The sequence below is a fragment of the Haliaeetus leucocephalus genome, unplaced genomic scaffold (assembly GCF_000737465.1).
Source record: "Haliaeetus leucocephalus isolate CR32 unplaced genomic scaffold, Haliaeetus_leucocephalus-4.0 Scaffold151, whole genome shotgun sequence".
NCBI lineage: Eukaryota > Metazoa > Chordata > Aves > Accipitriformes > Accipitridae > Haliaeetus > Haliaeetus leucocephalus.
This window is the reverse complement of record NW_010972587.1, coordinates 15,038,971-15,053,112: the sequence shown is the minus strand read 5'-3', so window position 1 is coordinate 15,053,112 and position 14,142 is coordinate 15,038,971.

The following is a 14,142-nucleotide window of genomic DNA, read 5'->3' as shown; positions in this document are numbered from 1 at the left end:
CCCCCCCGGGGGGGGAGGGCTCCCCCCCCCCCCCCCGCCTAAGTCCTTTATTTCCTGGTCCCATCAACCATGTCTGTTTGTACACTGTCTCCCCTAGGAACTGACTTGGAGTCTTAAACTGGGATCATAAGTGATCTCTAAAGGATAATTGCTAGCTACAGAACAATTCCCAAGTCTGATGTGATAATGGTTACCTTTATTCATAATAAATTCATAATAAATGTAAGAGGAATGTGATAATACAGGTAAAGACTTTATCAAGCATCTACAATTCCAACAGTACAAAATGTGCGAATGTATGGCAGAAGCAAACTCCTTGCAGTGACCAGATTTCAGGTAAGTAACAGTGGAGAAAATGGTTTCCATATAAAAAATGTGCCTGTATTGGTCTAGTTCTTAAACCAGTCATCACAAAATGCTTGAAGTAGTTTTTCAGCTCACTGTTGCTATCTGCAAATTTTAGAGCGTACTTCAGATTCTGATTCAGCTGTTGATATAAATCAATGTCTTTTTATCTATTGTAGGAACAGAAAATGACCTCACTAATAGGTTAAGTAGCAATGAAGTCGTGGGTACTTGCTGTGAAATCCACTCATTCATCCCTCCCAGTAGGGAAATGAGTTTTTTGACAGTCTTGCAACAGAACCTTATCATTTTTTTTTTTTTTTTCCAACCCATGCCATACTTTCGCTATCTTTTGACTAGCCGCCCCGTTTCCTTGCCTCCATGCAGACATCTGTCACTGACCCTTGCAGCAGGCGTTGTAGTGCTGAAGCGCATCCGTAACGTACCGAGGCAAACACGCGGCTTCGAATGGGGCAGGCAGTTGGCACTCAGCTGCGCTCTAGTTAGTTGTGTGGCACTGTACCGCCTCATCTCGTGTTACTTATTAACGACATGGAATCTGAAAGCATGAGCAGCACAAAGAGCATGTTAATCAGTATGAAGGGATGCAAAAAATGTAGAGTGAAACGCGAGGTATAATGGTCTTGTGCTGGAGGAAAAAAGCTCTGTTCCTCAATCAAATTAAGAAAAAGCATAAATCTTAATAGTAAATAGAAGCTGCATAGTTATAGTTCTATGTATTTTTTAGCATTCTTACATAAATCTTTAAAACCTCACATTTCTAAAATGATTTTCTCTTTGAAATTAGACATTTTATCTTTGAATTGTCTGATTACTAATTAAAATCTGCTTATTGGCTATTGTGTATTTGGGATATTAAAAATCAGAACAATTTTAGTTATGAAAGGTATTTTTGGAACACTTCAAAATTAATATTAAAAAATATTTTTGCAACTTCCAGCTTCTCATATACTATGGAATGTCTTTGCAAGTGTGTCACACTACTAGCTAGCTGAAACATGTTGCAGGAAGTGAATCTTCAAAAATCAGCTGAACTCTTGATGGCCTGTGTTCTCTCCCAGAATCAGGGGAAACTTCTGCATCCCAAAAAAATCACTCTCATGTTGCCACCTACTGAAATGGGTAAATATTAACTTTGTTTAAAGGTCATTTTGGTTTTGTCTGTCATTGCCGAAGCCATACCTAACCAGTTACATTGAAGTATCTGTATTTTGTTATTTCTTCGCTATCTTTTCCTGCCTTTCTTTTTATTGCCATCACTTACTTTACTATGAGCAGAAGTGGAGTATATGTATTTCCTAAAGATTTCCCTATATAATCTCAGTATTAAATCTTAGGTTGCCCCAGAATTTCTGAAGGCATCGTATTGGAAGTAAAAATAAGATGCATCATAACTAGGTAAGAAACCATTGCAAATGCTGATCACTTTATAAGGTGCGTGAGATAAGGACTAATGCTGTGTCTTCTGCGAGAGTGAGCTGGTAGTGTGTGGAGCGTAATGCATGAACTGGCTAGTGCAGTTCTTCTAGGTTAGAGTATGTTTGAAAGCACCATGATTTGATCTGAGTTAGATAATTAATTGGTAAGTATTTTAAACATTTGAGACACATGAACAAATGAGCACTTCAGAAGTGGTAGTCTGAGCCAGTAAGTGCTGAATAAAGAAGCTGCCTTTAAACAACTGATCTGTGGAACAAACATGGACATCTTCACATTGTCTGCAAACCTCAATACACCATTACCGTGGAAGGTGCAACTGTCAAATACTTTTATCCCAGTGTAATTACGTTGTTCTAGTAACTGTTGAGGTTTTTGAGCACTGGAAAATACTTTTGCAATGCGAATTATCATATTGAGGTCCCTGATGGATAATGTTTTACTAATAAGAAAAGCAGTGCTTAACCAGTTCTCAGAATTACGAATTTTTCAGTCATCCTCCTTTTAAACAGGAGGAAGACATGGTGAGCAGCACTCCTCTCCCCTAGCCAGCACTAGATGGCACTCCGAGAAGTCACTTGGGGCTTCATTGCCTCCTGGGGACCAGCAGTTCTTGTTTCTTGACTCACAAACGGTCTCATTAAACTAGAAAATGTCAGGATACAATTTGGGGTTTTTATAAACGTTTGGTGATGAGTTTCATAACATGATTTTAAATCGGGCTTTTTTCACTTTTCATTTAGAAAGCTTATCTTTGTTACTACTGCCTTCTTTATGGCATACTAATTTTTTCCTCTTTAAATGCATCATATGAACTGCCTGAACATTGTTAGAAGAAAGACTTTCTTCCCCCTTTTATGTTTAAATAAATTCTAAAAACATATTTTTGTACATATTGTCCCTTTTATAGCAAAACATTTATCATATTTGTTGCGCTTCATCATTATCTGTTAAAATAAAAAGTTTAGGAAATTTTTATGGTTTTCCTATCATTGCATAGATGAACAACTCCACTTTGATATCATCAATTTATTTGTTCAATTTCTTTGCTAACTAGAAAAAACTCTGATTTTATTCTACTCATTTTTAATAAAAGCAGCATATCTAGAGGTTTCCTGTTTGTTTGCGAATGACCAAATGTAATCCTTTACAAATGCTTACCTTACCCACCTTCACCAGATGGTAATTGAACAAGACAGTCTATATTAACACTATAGTGTGTGGTAAGTGATCTGGAGTCATTCCTTTTTATATCCTGTTTGGTTATTCAAAAGCTTACAGGCAGAATGACTAAGCAGAGAGAAAAGCAATCTATATAAAATATACTGTAGGAATGGGGTCGCTTTATTTTTGTCAAAGAGTTAGAGAAAATAGCATAGAAAGCAGATGTCTTTTCATTCCTCTGAAATCTTAATGTGGTTTGTTCCTTCGACTTATTTTTAAATTTTATTTCTAATAAGAGTCTGCAACTCAGGATAGGTACAACAGAGAGTTTTTTAAGGTGTCATCCTGCAATGCCACATACTAGAACATGTTGCAGAATTTGACAATATACTGGACACCAATGCAATCACAGCCACTTACCTGAACTGAATTTGGTGTAGAAATGAGGCTTCTGTGGTCAAACCTGGCAGGAAGAGTCCTGAAAAATCATTTTCGTCTAAAACATAGGATTCACTATTTCTGTAATATTCACCAAAAAAATATTAATTTACAGACTTCTTGAGTACTTAAAAATGTTTATACAACAGCTTTCTTAAAAATTACAAAAAAAAAAAAAGTCATCTCCAGCATTTAATTTCCTATCCAGGAATAATGTCAGAAACATGGCAAGTTGCAAACAGTCATTGAGAAATTCTTCAAAGCAGTATCAAAGCTATTTGCTTTAACTGGATCCTAAATCCTTCCAAATCACTAACAGCCGGCGACATGTAACTCATGGAAAACTGCAAGTTAAGTTTCCAACTGATACTCATCTGAAGATATATCTGAGAGTGAGGTTCTTAAACCTTTCTTTGCAATTATCAGAAGCATTTTCAGCTTATGCAACAGGAAAGTATGCCTTCAAAGTCATTACATTAAGAAGATTTAAAAAGACTCCTTGAAATGGGACTTGACAAAATATTTCAACAGGCAGAGACAATGTAGAGTTAATCTCTTGCCTTTCCATTATGCAAAACATGTCCCTTATTTAGCTACTGTAAGTCACTGCTGTCAGGAAGGAGGAAAAAGGGAAAGTATTTGAAATAAGTGTAGGGAAAACAATACACTACAACAAATTCTGGACACCTTATTCACAAAAACTTGTTCTTATCTGGCTGAATAGCTGTCATCCTTAATGTTACTGTGCCTGCCCTAAAATCTACAGCTGCTGGAGTCAAAAGCAAGATTTTTACCTAGCAGGGATTAGTGATTTATAGGCAGGAACGGATTTTTTTTTCTCTTCTCCATCTGGTGAGAGAAACTTGTACCTGAAGCAACACCATACTGTATGTAGTAGCTGGCTACTAACTGACAAACGCTGCCATTAGGGTATCGCTGCCATAACCTCCCAATTCACTGATGTCCCTTCACTTTAAGGGCACTTGGAAACTTCTTACGCCAATCAGGAGAACCTACATAAAATAAGATTTATGAATAACAGGAGACTTAGTTATAGCAGATACTGTGAGATCTCGCCCACAGTGCTGTTCCAGAGATCCATCAGAAACGGGCCTGCCAGAAGAACTGGAGACTGAAGCACTGGAGGTGAAGATAACTGAAGCTGCACACAAAAAAGGATGAGGCAGAGCTGTAACTCAAACGTGCCGTGAGCATGATGTACGTTTTCACTACAGCCATCCCAGCGGGGTCATCTTCCCTGCGAGAAATATGGAGTGATATTAAAGAAGAGAAAGAAGTAGAAAGGAGGGACAAAGAGAATTTTTATGAAAGGAAGTTTAAAAATTCTGGCAAGAGAGAAATGCACAATAAATGAAGACATGCAGAACGCTAAATGAGGTGGTATGAGTGTTTAGATACCACAAAGACATGTATATACAATGTACATCAGATCAGGTACATTACAAAGTGTACTAAAAGATTTAAAATAACTGGAAAAGATGACTTGATGTAAAAACAATCCTACCTGAAACAAAAGAAATTGACTTGGCTTCTACAGCAGATCTGAATTGTTGCTTACTTGCTAAAATGGCAGTGGTGGGGAAACAGACCCCATCATAAAAAGGTATTAGGCTAATGCAGGGTAGTGTCTTCACGGGGTTATCGCTCAGACAAGCAATAGTTTGATGGAACGCTAACATAAAAATAAAACTGAGCAGTTCCAGATTTTGCTGTTTCAATTTTAAAAATGTTTTATGGTATCTTCACCATAAAAAGGAATGATGTGATAAAATAGTGGTGTCACAGAAGCTCATTAATTTGCCATTACTAAACCTATTTTCAAGAAATGACAGTGCTTGGCAGGTTCAGAGGTGTGAAAGGAGAAACAAATGTAAGAAAAAATTCATCACAGCAGTTACCAGATTTATGTGACTTAAGAATTTTCCTACTTGTATTATTCATCCTACTTAAGTTATTCACCTTGCTTTAATACAGTTTCATACGCTTTTCTTACACTGCATCTCTTTATTAGAGGGGGATCTTTTTAGCTCCAATTTGTGGTTTACTTAATTATTTGATTAAAGATTACTTTGCATTAATTATTGCATATTTTTCTCGGATGATGCCAGCCTATTTGCATATCCATAGCAGAGTATGTCTCTCTATCCTCTTAATAGAATATGGAAATAGAACATCTATCACGAATAGCCGTACCAGTTTTCTTCCTATGAAAAAGAATCCAAAGATTAATTCCTAAATGTGTTTTGCTGAATCAGCTCCCATTAGAAGAGTGTCATGGATATGCCGGTAATTCCTGGATATTCCTGTAATCCTCTCTGCTACCTTTGCTACTGATGCTCTGGTGTAGGTCAATATGCTATTGTATCCTTTAAACATTTATCTTGCATTTAATATTTTTTGTGTATGTTTCTGCCTCTGAGCCCTCAGCTTTAACTTACCTACTGAATGAAAATTAGTAGGGCTTTTTGCCCAGGGTCGATAGTCACCTTTGGTTCAGATAAATAATGAGCGTAAATCAAATGAATTCGCTGGTTTAGCCATAGACTTTACCAATTAATATTTTTGACCAAAATCTATTGTATTGTCTGAAGGCCAAAAATGAGAGAGTTGTCACATTAGCAAACAAATTACTCATGCTAATATTTTCCTCTGTAATCCAGTTACACAAGAGATAAATGAGATTTAGAAATTCACTGCATAACCACATCCTCTCATGCAAAAAGCAATAACTTCCCTCCCTAGGCAGTACAGGACTGGCTTTCAAATTTTAATAAACACTCTAGAATGTTGTTTTGTGGGGCTTGGAGAAGTAATTAAGAACGAAGAACCTTTTTACTGTTGGGCTAACTAAGTAAAATATGTCAGGGGCCTTAATTTTGTGCTGGGAGCAAAGTATCAGCTTCACAAAACCACTCTCTGACAAATTTGGTATTAATTCTTCCTCTTGGCAGATAGCAGAAGCACTCTTAACATCAGAATCACTGTGTGGTTGTACCTGTCCTGTACAAAACCATAGCAAGCAATACCCTGTGTATTTAAATTTACATATGAAGACTACATTAAACTACACTCTTAACACAAGGCAGTATCCTGAGTCAAGATAGATTAGTGAGATGATAAGCAAAGCTTACATACCTATTGCTTGTGCTGTTACTGTCAGTGTGGACGCACAGGTAGCAGTCTCCATGCTAAAAGGTGATTTATCAGAATAAGACCATGCGCAACCAAGCGTAATAGAAAGCAACGCTAAGCCTATTCTAAATTAAAATGTTTGAATGAAAATATACATTAATGTGTTTTAAGCTTGTCCCCTGACAACTTCATTGTATATCCTTAGTTCTTGTTTAGGAAAAAATAATGGATAATGGGTTTATATTTACCTTTTCCATACCACTTATGATTTTGTATGCTTCTATTATATCTCCGTACGGTTATTATTTCTTTAAAGCTGAAGTGGCCTAGTGTATTTAGGCTACATGAAGGCTGTACTATACGTCTGATTATGCCTCTTCTCCTTTACTGTATCTTGCCTAGTTCTGATGTAATCTTTTTGAGATAGGGCAAACACAATGGTTTTATACATTGACATAATGATGCTTATTTCCTTTCCTAATAATTCCCAATTTTTTTTTGTCATTTTGATTACCATATAGCATTAAATGCACATTTTCATAGAGATATCCCCAATAACTTGAGATTACAGAGATGTAACAGCACTTTTTGGAATTGTAAAAGGGGAATCCAAAATCCCCCTCCTATGTTGCAACAGAAAAATTATTATTTTCTTTTATCAATGTTGAATTCCACCTCCTATTTTACTGTCTACTAGAACAATGCCATGATGTACTCTTTCATACTCAGTTTTAGTTCAAGCTATTCTGAAACCTATTGTTTCATTAGCAAACTTTGTTACTTCACTTCATGCTCTCTTCAGAGACTCTTGATGTGTTTGCTGGGCAGTGCAGGTCCTAGGAGAGATCTCTACAGCTGTCCTGAAAACCTCTCACGGTTGTGAAAACTGGCCATTCCTCCATTTTACTTTCCCCCTTTTAAGCAATTGTCCATTCACAAGAGAATCATCCCTCGTACTTGGTAACAGTTTAGTTTCTTTAGAAGTATTCAGTAAGGACCTTGTCAAAAGCTTTTTGGAAAGCTAAATACAATCTATTGATTGAACTGCCATTTTCTGTATGCTCTTTGACTCCTTCAAGGAACTCCAATAGATATACGAGACGTGACTTGCTTCTCCAGAAGCTGTACTGAATCTTCACTCTTATATGTAGCCAGATGTCTACCAATTTGCCAGGCATGGGAACGAGACTCAGTAGTTCTCCAAATCCCCCTTCAAGCCCATTAAATTTATTACCATCACATTTGCTACCTCCCACTCATCTAGTACCAAGGCCAATTGAAACAGTAGCTTGCACCGCACCATTTTAATTTCATGAGTGTTAGATTTCAGGTTCCTTCAGACTCTTTCAGGAATTTAATGTGGTCCAGGCAAGTTGGTTTTATTTATTGATTTGTTTCAAAAAACCTTTTTTTATAGGACTGTAATTTGAGTTAACCCCTTGGACTTGACCTGTAAAGAAGGGCCCTGGTAGTTGAAACGACCACCACTTTTTCATCACAAGTAGTTATCTTCACTCAAAAAGAACTGGCCAGACTCAAGAATCCAGTGCAAAGTTAGCCGCATCATTTGTGTTAAGAGTAACAATCAAAATTAGAAATTGAAAAGATTGGTCAATTACAGCTAGTGAGAGAATCAGTGGAAGATTGTCCTTCACTGTGTATTTGGCAGCCCTATATCCACTTGGTTTTTGAGGAAAAAAACCAGCAGTTTCCATTTGCTTCCATGTTAATTCCCACTGCAACATTAATCATATACTTCTGTCATGTATTTCTCCTTTCAAATGTCTTCCTATTATTCCCAGCTGTATCAACCTCTTACCGCCCAGCTCTCAGTCTGAGATTGATACCTTTTAAATACATATAGACAGTTCTGAGCCTTCCCAGATCATTACCTAAATATATTCCATTTTCTTCTGTGTGCACGATTCATTTCCAGTAATCACCCTCTTCTTTGGACCCAAGGTCTGAAGCTATGTGTTGCAGAGCAGCACAGCTGGAATTTCAAATACATATTGCCTTATTGGTCAACACCTCTAGCTATGCTGTTGCCTTTCAGTGCGGCAGTTCCCCTGTGGTGGCATTCCTGTGTGCTACTGTTCAAGAGCAGAGAAGGGTAACGTTTGTGCACAATTTTAACAGCTGTCTGTACCTTCAGTTGCGGTCCCTCATCACCAGCATGTTTCAGCTGAGATTTCCCTATGATCCTTCTTTCAGGCAGTCAAAACCTGATGTGTAGGCAATGTTGTACGCATCTTAAAGGGAAAATAAGAAGCGGAAAATATTTTAAAGTCCGAAAGAGGTTGCGATGTATCAAAGGTGGAAACAAGTTATTTTTATTGCAACAAGCTGTGCATTGAGCAGTACAGGCAAAACTGGAATACTGTATTGTATCTGTCAGCACACACTGGACTGGGGCTTCTAATCAGCATGCTGCTCTTACCAACGGGTATTCACATTTGATTCTGCATTTCTCTCTAATGCATGAAAAACAGGCTTAGGCATATTTTGATGGCAAACTGATGTAAACCTATGACAGAGCAGAAGGATTGGATGAATAATTATACTGCTAATCCCACCTGCTGTCACGCAAGAAATACATGTAAAGAAATGTATAGATATACCAGTTAATCTCGTCATCTGCCATCAAAGCAAAACTACAATTGCGCTGGAAATGGCATGGCAGACACATTTGACTTACTGTCAGTACGATCCCATCACCGTTTTCTGGAGGCTCAGCTCTCCAGCGCAGACACAACCTGCAGCCCTTATGTACTGGAGACTTCGGAGCAGTGGGACATTACAGCCCTCTGGGGAGTGCAGCACACTTCCCATGGTATGTTCGGGTGACTCTGTAGGTCAGTGTCTGGGTGACAGAATAATGGTTTAATTTCTTGCTCTCTTCAGCGTGTTGGGAGCCCCATGAGAATGATCTAGTGAGGTCAGTCAGTGCAAACGCTGAGACAGCGTCGTGCTGCTGTGCAACATTACTAAGGGACCATTTCCTTGTATGTTCTCCATTACAAATTTATACCGTGACAACATGCCTGAAAGCAAGTACATGTTTACAGAAAGTGTGATCTAGTCAGAATTGTGTAGTCAGAGATAGGATTGTTGTGAATAAGTCACTGTTGTGGTTTAAACCCAGCCAGCAACTCAGCACCACACAGCCACTCGCTCATTTCCCCCCCACACCCAGTGGGATGGGGGAAGAGAATCAGGGAAAAAAAAGAAGTAAAACTCGTGGGTTGAGATAAAGACAGTTTAATAGGACAGAAAGAAGAAAATAATAACAATTATAATGATGGTAATAATAATTAAAAAATGGCAATAATAACAATAAAAGGATTGGAATATACAAAACAAGTGATGCACAGTGCAATTGCTCACCCCCCGACAACCAATGCCCAGTTAGTTCCGAAGCTGCAATTCACCCCCCCCACGCCAACTCCCCCCAGTTTATATACTGGGCATGATGTCACATGGTATGGAATATCCCTTTGGCCAATTTGGGTCAGCTGTCCTGGCTGTGTCCCCTCCCAAATTCTTGTGCCCCTCCAGCCTTCTTGCTGTCTGGGCATCAGAAGCTGAAAAACCCTTGACTTAGTCTAAACACTACTCAGTGACAAATGAAAACATCAGTGTGTTATCACCATTCTTCTGAGACTGAACCCAAACCACAGCACTGTACCAGCTACTAGGAAGAAAATCCACTCTATCCCAGCCAAAACCAGGACAGGCATCAAAAATGGCTTTTTCCTTACATGTTACTTCAGCTTCTACTTAATCTGGTGAGTCCAGGCATTCACACGCTCTTTTGAAACTATAGCGCTCTTTGTGTTTTTATATTCCTCATGAGTTAGGCTTAGTACCTTCAGTTTCTATAATTTTGTTTTACAGTGGAGAGGGAGGTAAGGCCTTTTGCATATTTCAGTGGCAAGAGCTAAACTAAGCAGCATGTGAGTATTCTGGTGTGTCCCAGTTATCTCAACCAAGGACCTGTCCGCTGTGCCCATCTACCTTCTGAGCCCATCCCTGAGGAAGGCCGTCAGAGGAAGGCTGATGTGCATCTGGGTTTCACCCTGACAGGGAACCAGGACATGATGGGCATTCCCGTCTGGCCTCAAGAGCTCAAACGTGCTCCCAGGACCTCCACTTTGGACTCAGCCTCTGAGCCTGAGGCTTAGGTATCTCCTAGATGAGCAGCGCAAACACAAAGCTAGTCATGGTTGTTTGAAATTCACTGTGTCTTTTTTACACTATGTATATACTGTAAAGAGCAAAAGACAGTATCAAGCCCAAAGAACTCTTGCCACCTAGGTGCATAAGAAACAGCACTTTCTCTTGGGCATTTCGCAGCCTTCGTCCTTGACTTGCTATGCGTGTACAGAAATGAGAATAATAATTAGGCCTATTTAATGCTGATTTATTTTCTACTGCCAAACCAATCTGATGGTTTATTCCAGGAGCGCTCTCAGAATATCCCTCAGAATTTGTAATAGGGATCTTAGACCTTCCTTATATCTTTACATGGGAGAATTGATAACACAGTCCTGAAATATGATGTTAATATGTTTGCTGTTCTACACAACTATTTTTAATATCACACAGATTTGTTTTTTTCCAATACTTGCAACTCAGTTTTTCATATCCCTTCCATGTTCCTGCTTGAAAACAGAGAGGGGAAAGTCACAAAATATTAGAAAGCACCCATTTAATATGCCTTTAAGTATGGGAGGCTGCAGGAGGAGGAAATTAAGAAGTTGTCACCCTGAAATGAGAAAAAAGCCAAGTGACAGTTGCATTGTAAAAACATTAAGGAAAGCCCCTGCTTATTACAGTCAATCCCAGTCCTTTCAAATGACAAACCAGTTAAAGAATTTCTAGGTAGGCTAACTGCTTTCTCTGGTATTTTAGAAAGTGGAAGAAAACAGAAGGTAAGGCATATGTTGTGTTAAGAGAAATTTTGAGATTGAAGGTGTGATGGCACTTAAGACACTGACAGCTGCAGTGGTCATAACTTAAAATGTCTTCGCAAATACTAAAATCATAGAATCAAAATTGTACGGTGGTATGGAACAGCACTGCTCAGAAAGCATACCATGTTTTGAAAGATCTTGGCTGTTTTACAAATTATTTTTCTCATCTGTAACGGCTGCAAATTATAAAGCTATGTTTCTACTTTCTATGTCTAGTTAGCATATTCATCGTGCATATAATTTTTAACACTCCACAGTGCTGTCCTGATATTACCAGGAACAAAGAACATTAGATATTTAAAAACACAAAGGAGTCCACCTGATCTAATAAGTTTGACCATTTACATTCAAGTTGGTCTCAGTACCTTTTTTTTCTTACCACAGTCCACTATTGATTTCATCTCTGGAAAGAGACCAACCAATGTTCTGAATTCTTCGCTTCAGCGGCCCTTAGAATTTATCCATGTTTAACCCTTCCATTAAATAATGCTGCTTAAATTCCTTTATAGTTTTCAAATTGGTAGAAGAACTGTTTTCTGCTCTATTTGCTAATGAAACTAAATCCTCTGTTTGGCCTTCGCAGTTTTGTTGGACATTAGGCTGATGGGTTTACTGGGGTATGTTTTGAGCCTTGCTATATTCATAAAATCTTCCTGAATTTGCTGGCTACTGTATGCATCTGCTCCATTGGTATTTCTATCCCGATTCTCCATACTGTTCTTCAACAGCTTTCTGGATGATCTTTTCAATTAGAGCACAGTCTTGAGATTTTATTTTCCCAAGAAGAATTATGTAACATTTATACTGAGTCATATTTGCCATCTGCTGATCCAACCACATAAACAATACAAATTCTTAAAACCTGAGTTTTCTTTAGTATCTGCTTCTAATCTGATTTTTCACAAATGCGCAGGTTTATGCACATACCCCTGCCTTGCAGTTAGCTCTTCACAGAATACTGGCACCTCTTCAGAGACTCTCAGCAAACGTGAAGAAATCTACTCATGCAAAGGAGACATGTGAGAAGGTATTTATCAGGCAATGCATGTGATCACATACAAAAATCAAACGCAAGGCAGAAATAAAGGGACATTATGTCTGCCTTAACAGAGGACATCAAGAAGCTTCAGAATGCAGGGCTATTCTTAGTTTATGGCTAACTTCTTTGGAACTAGTTAATGCTCAAGTGGCTGGTAACAAGGTACGCAAGCTTCTACTCCAGCTTTAAATTACTGTTTTCCACTGTGACTCTGCTGTGACTAAGGACTTTTAAACTGTAAATCCTAATTCGTGTGATTATACATTTATTTATTTAAACTATAATGAAACACTTGTGATCACAGAATCAGACCTTAAAATTGCTATTTGTATCAGACTCTTTCAACAAGAAAGGCCGTAGTATAGAGTCTCTCCGCCTAATGATTTTATGCCAGTGCTCAATTCTGTGTCCTGTTGACAACATTGGAGAAGACATCATTTCACATCCTGAAAGTGCCAAACTATGCAAATTACATTTTTAAGCTGAAAAATAGATACTGTTTTGTTGCTGTGGAACAGTAAGTCTCCAGGATGATAATTTTTTTCCTTGGTTAGAGAAAATCTGACCCCAGAAAGAAATTTCTATTGGTTTTTAAGAGATTAGAATTAGCTAAGAAAAACATGAGAACACCTGTAAAACTGTTACTGACAGGGACTAAACCCAATCATTTGTGGAATCAAGGATCTTCCCATTGACTTGAACGTACCAGAGGTCCGGAGTAATTAACGCTCTCGCTGAAAACATAACATTAAAATCCTGCCTACCACAACGTTATTTTGCCATTGCTGTGCTTTACATCTTGTGAGCACAGTTTATGGGAGAGTGCCGCTGATGTGAGTGGGGGAACAGTAAGGGGTCTTAACTTATTTGCCTGTTGTACCTATGGTTCTACCTACAGAAATTACTAAACTAAAACAGGAACATGGGGCTGTCATTTGGCTTTTCACGTATCCACGGTACCAAAAGGTGCATTAAACCAGGATGTGCCTATGAGTTGGCCAGCACTGATGATTTTCAGCACAGCCTGTAAGAAGCCGAAAGCCATAAGGAACGATTAATTTTGGTGCCCGGAAAAGTCATATGATTTCAGAAGGTTACACATTTGAAACCCATACCAGAACCAAAAGTACCAGAAGGGATGAGTGGATCTGACACCAAATATGTTCAGTTTCACCTCTCGTCCCTTGAAACACTAAAAAGCCACGATCCTGGCATCTGATGGCTGTCAGCAGTCCCGCCTGCCTGATCCACCGAGCCGGCAACTCGGTTTTGCTCCTGACCTCCGCGGGGCCCGGATTTTCCTTTTTGGCTCCGCCAGCTTTTGCCCAACGAACCGGGCTCCCGTCTCCGCTGCAGCGTGTGTGGCCACCCCCCCCCCCCGCGGCCCCGGGTGGGCGCCAACCCCTCTTCGGGGTCTCTCCTCACACACACGCGGAACGCCACGGTCCCCTCAACCCCACCCGCCGCTCGGGGCCGCGGTGTGTGTGTGGGGGGGATATGTGTGCGTGGGATATGTGTGCGTGTGCCCCTCAGCACCCCCCTCCCACTGCCCGCGCCCCCCAGGAGCCC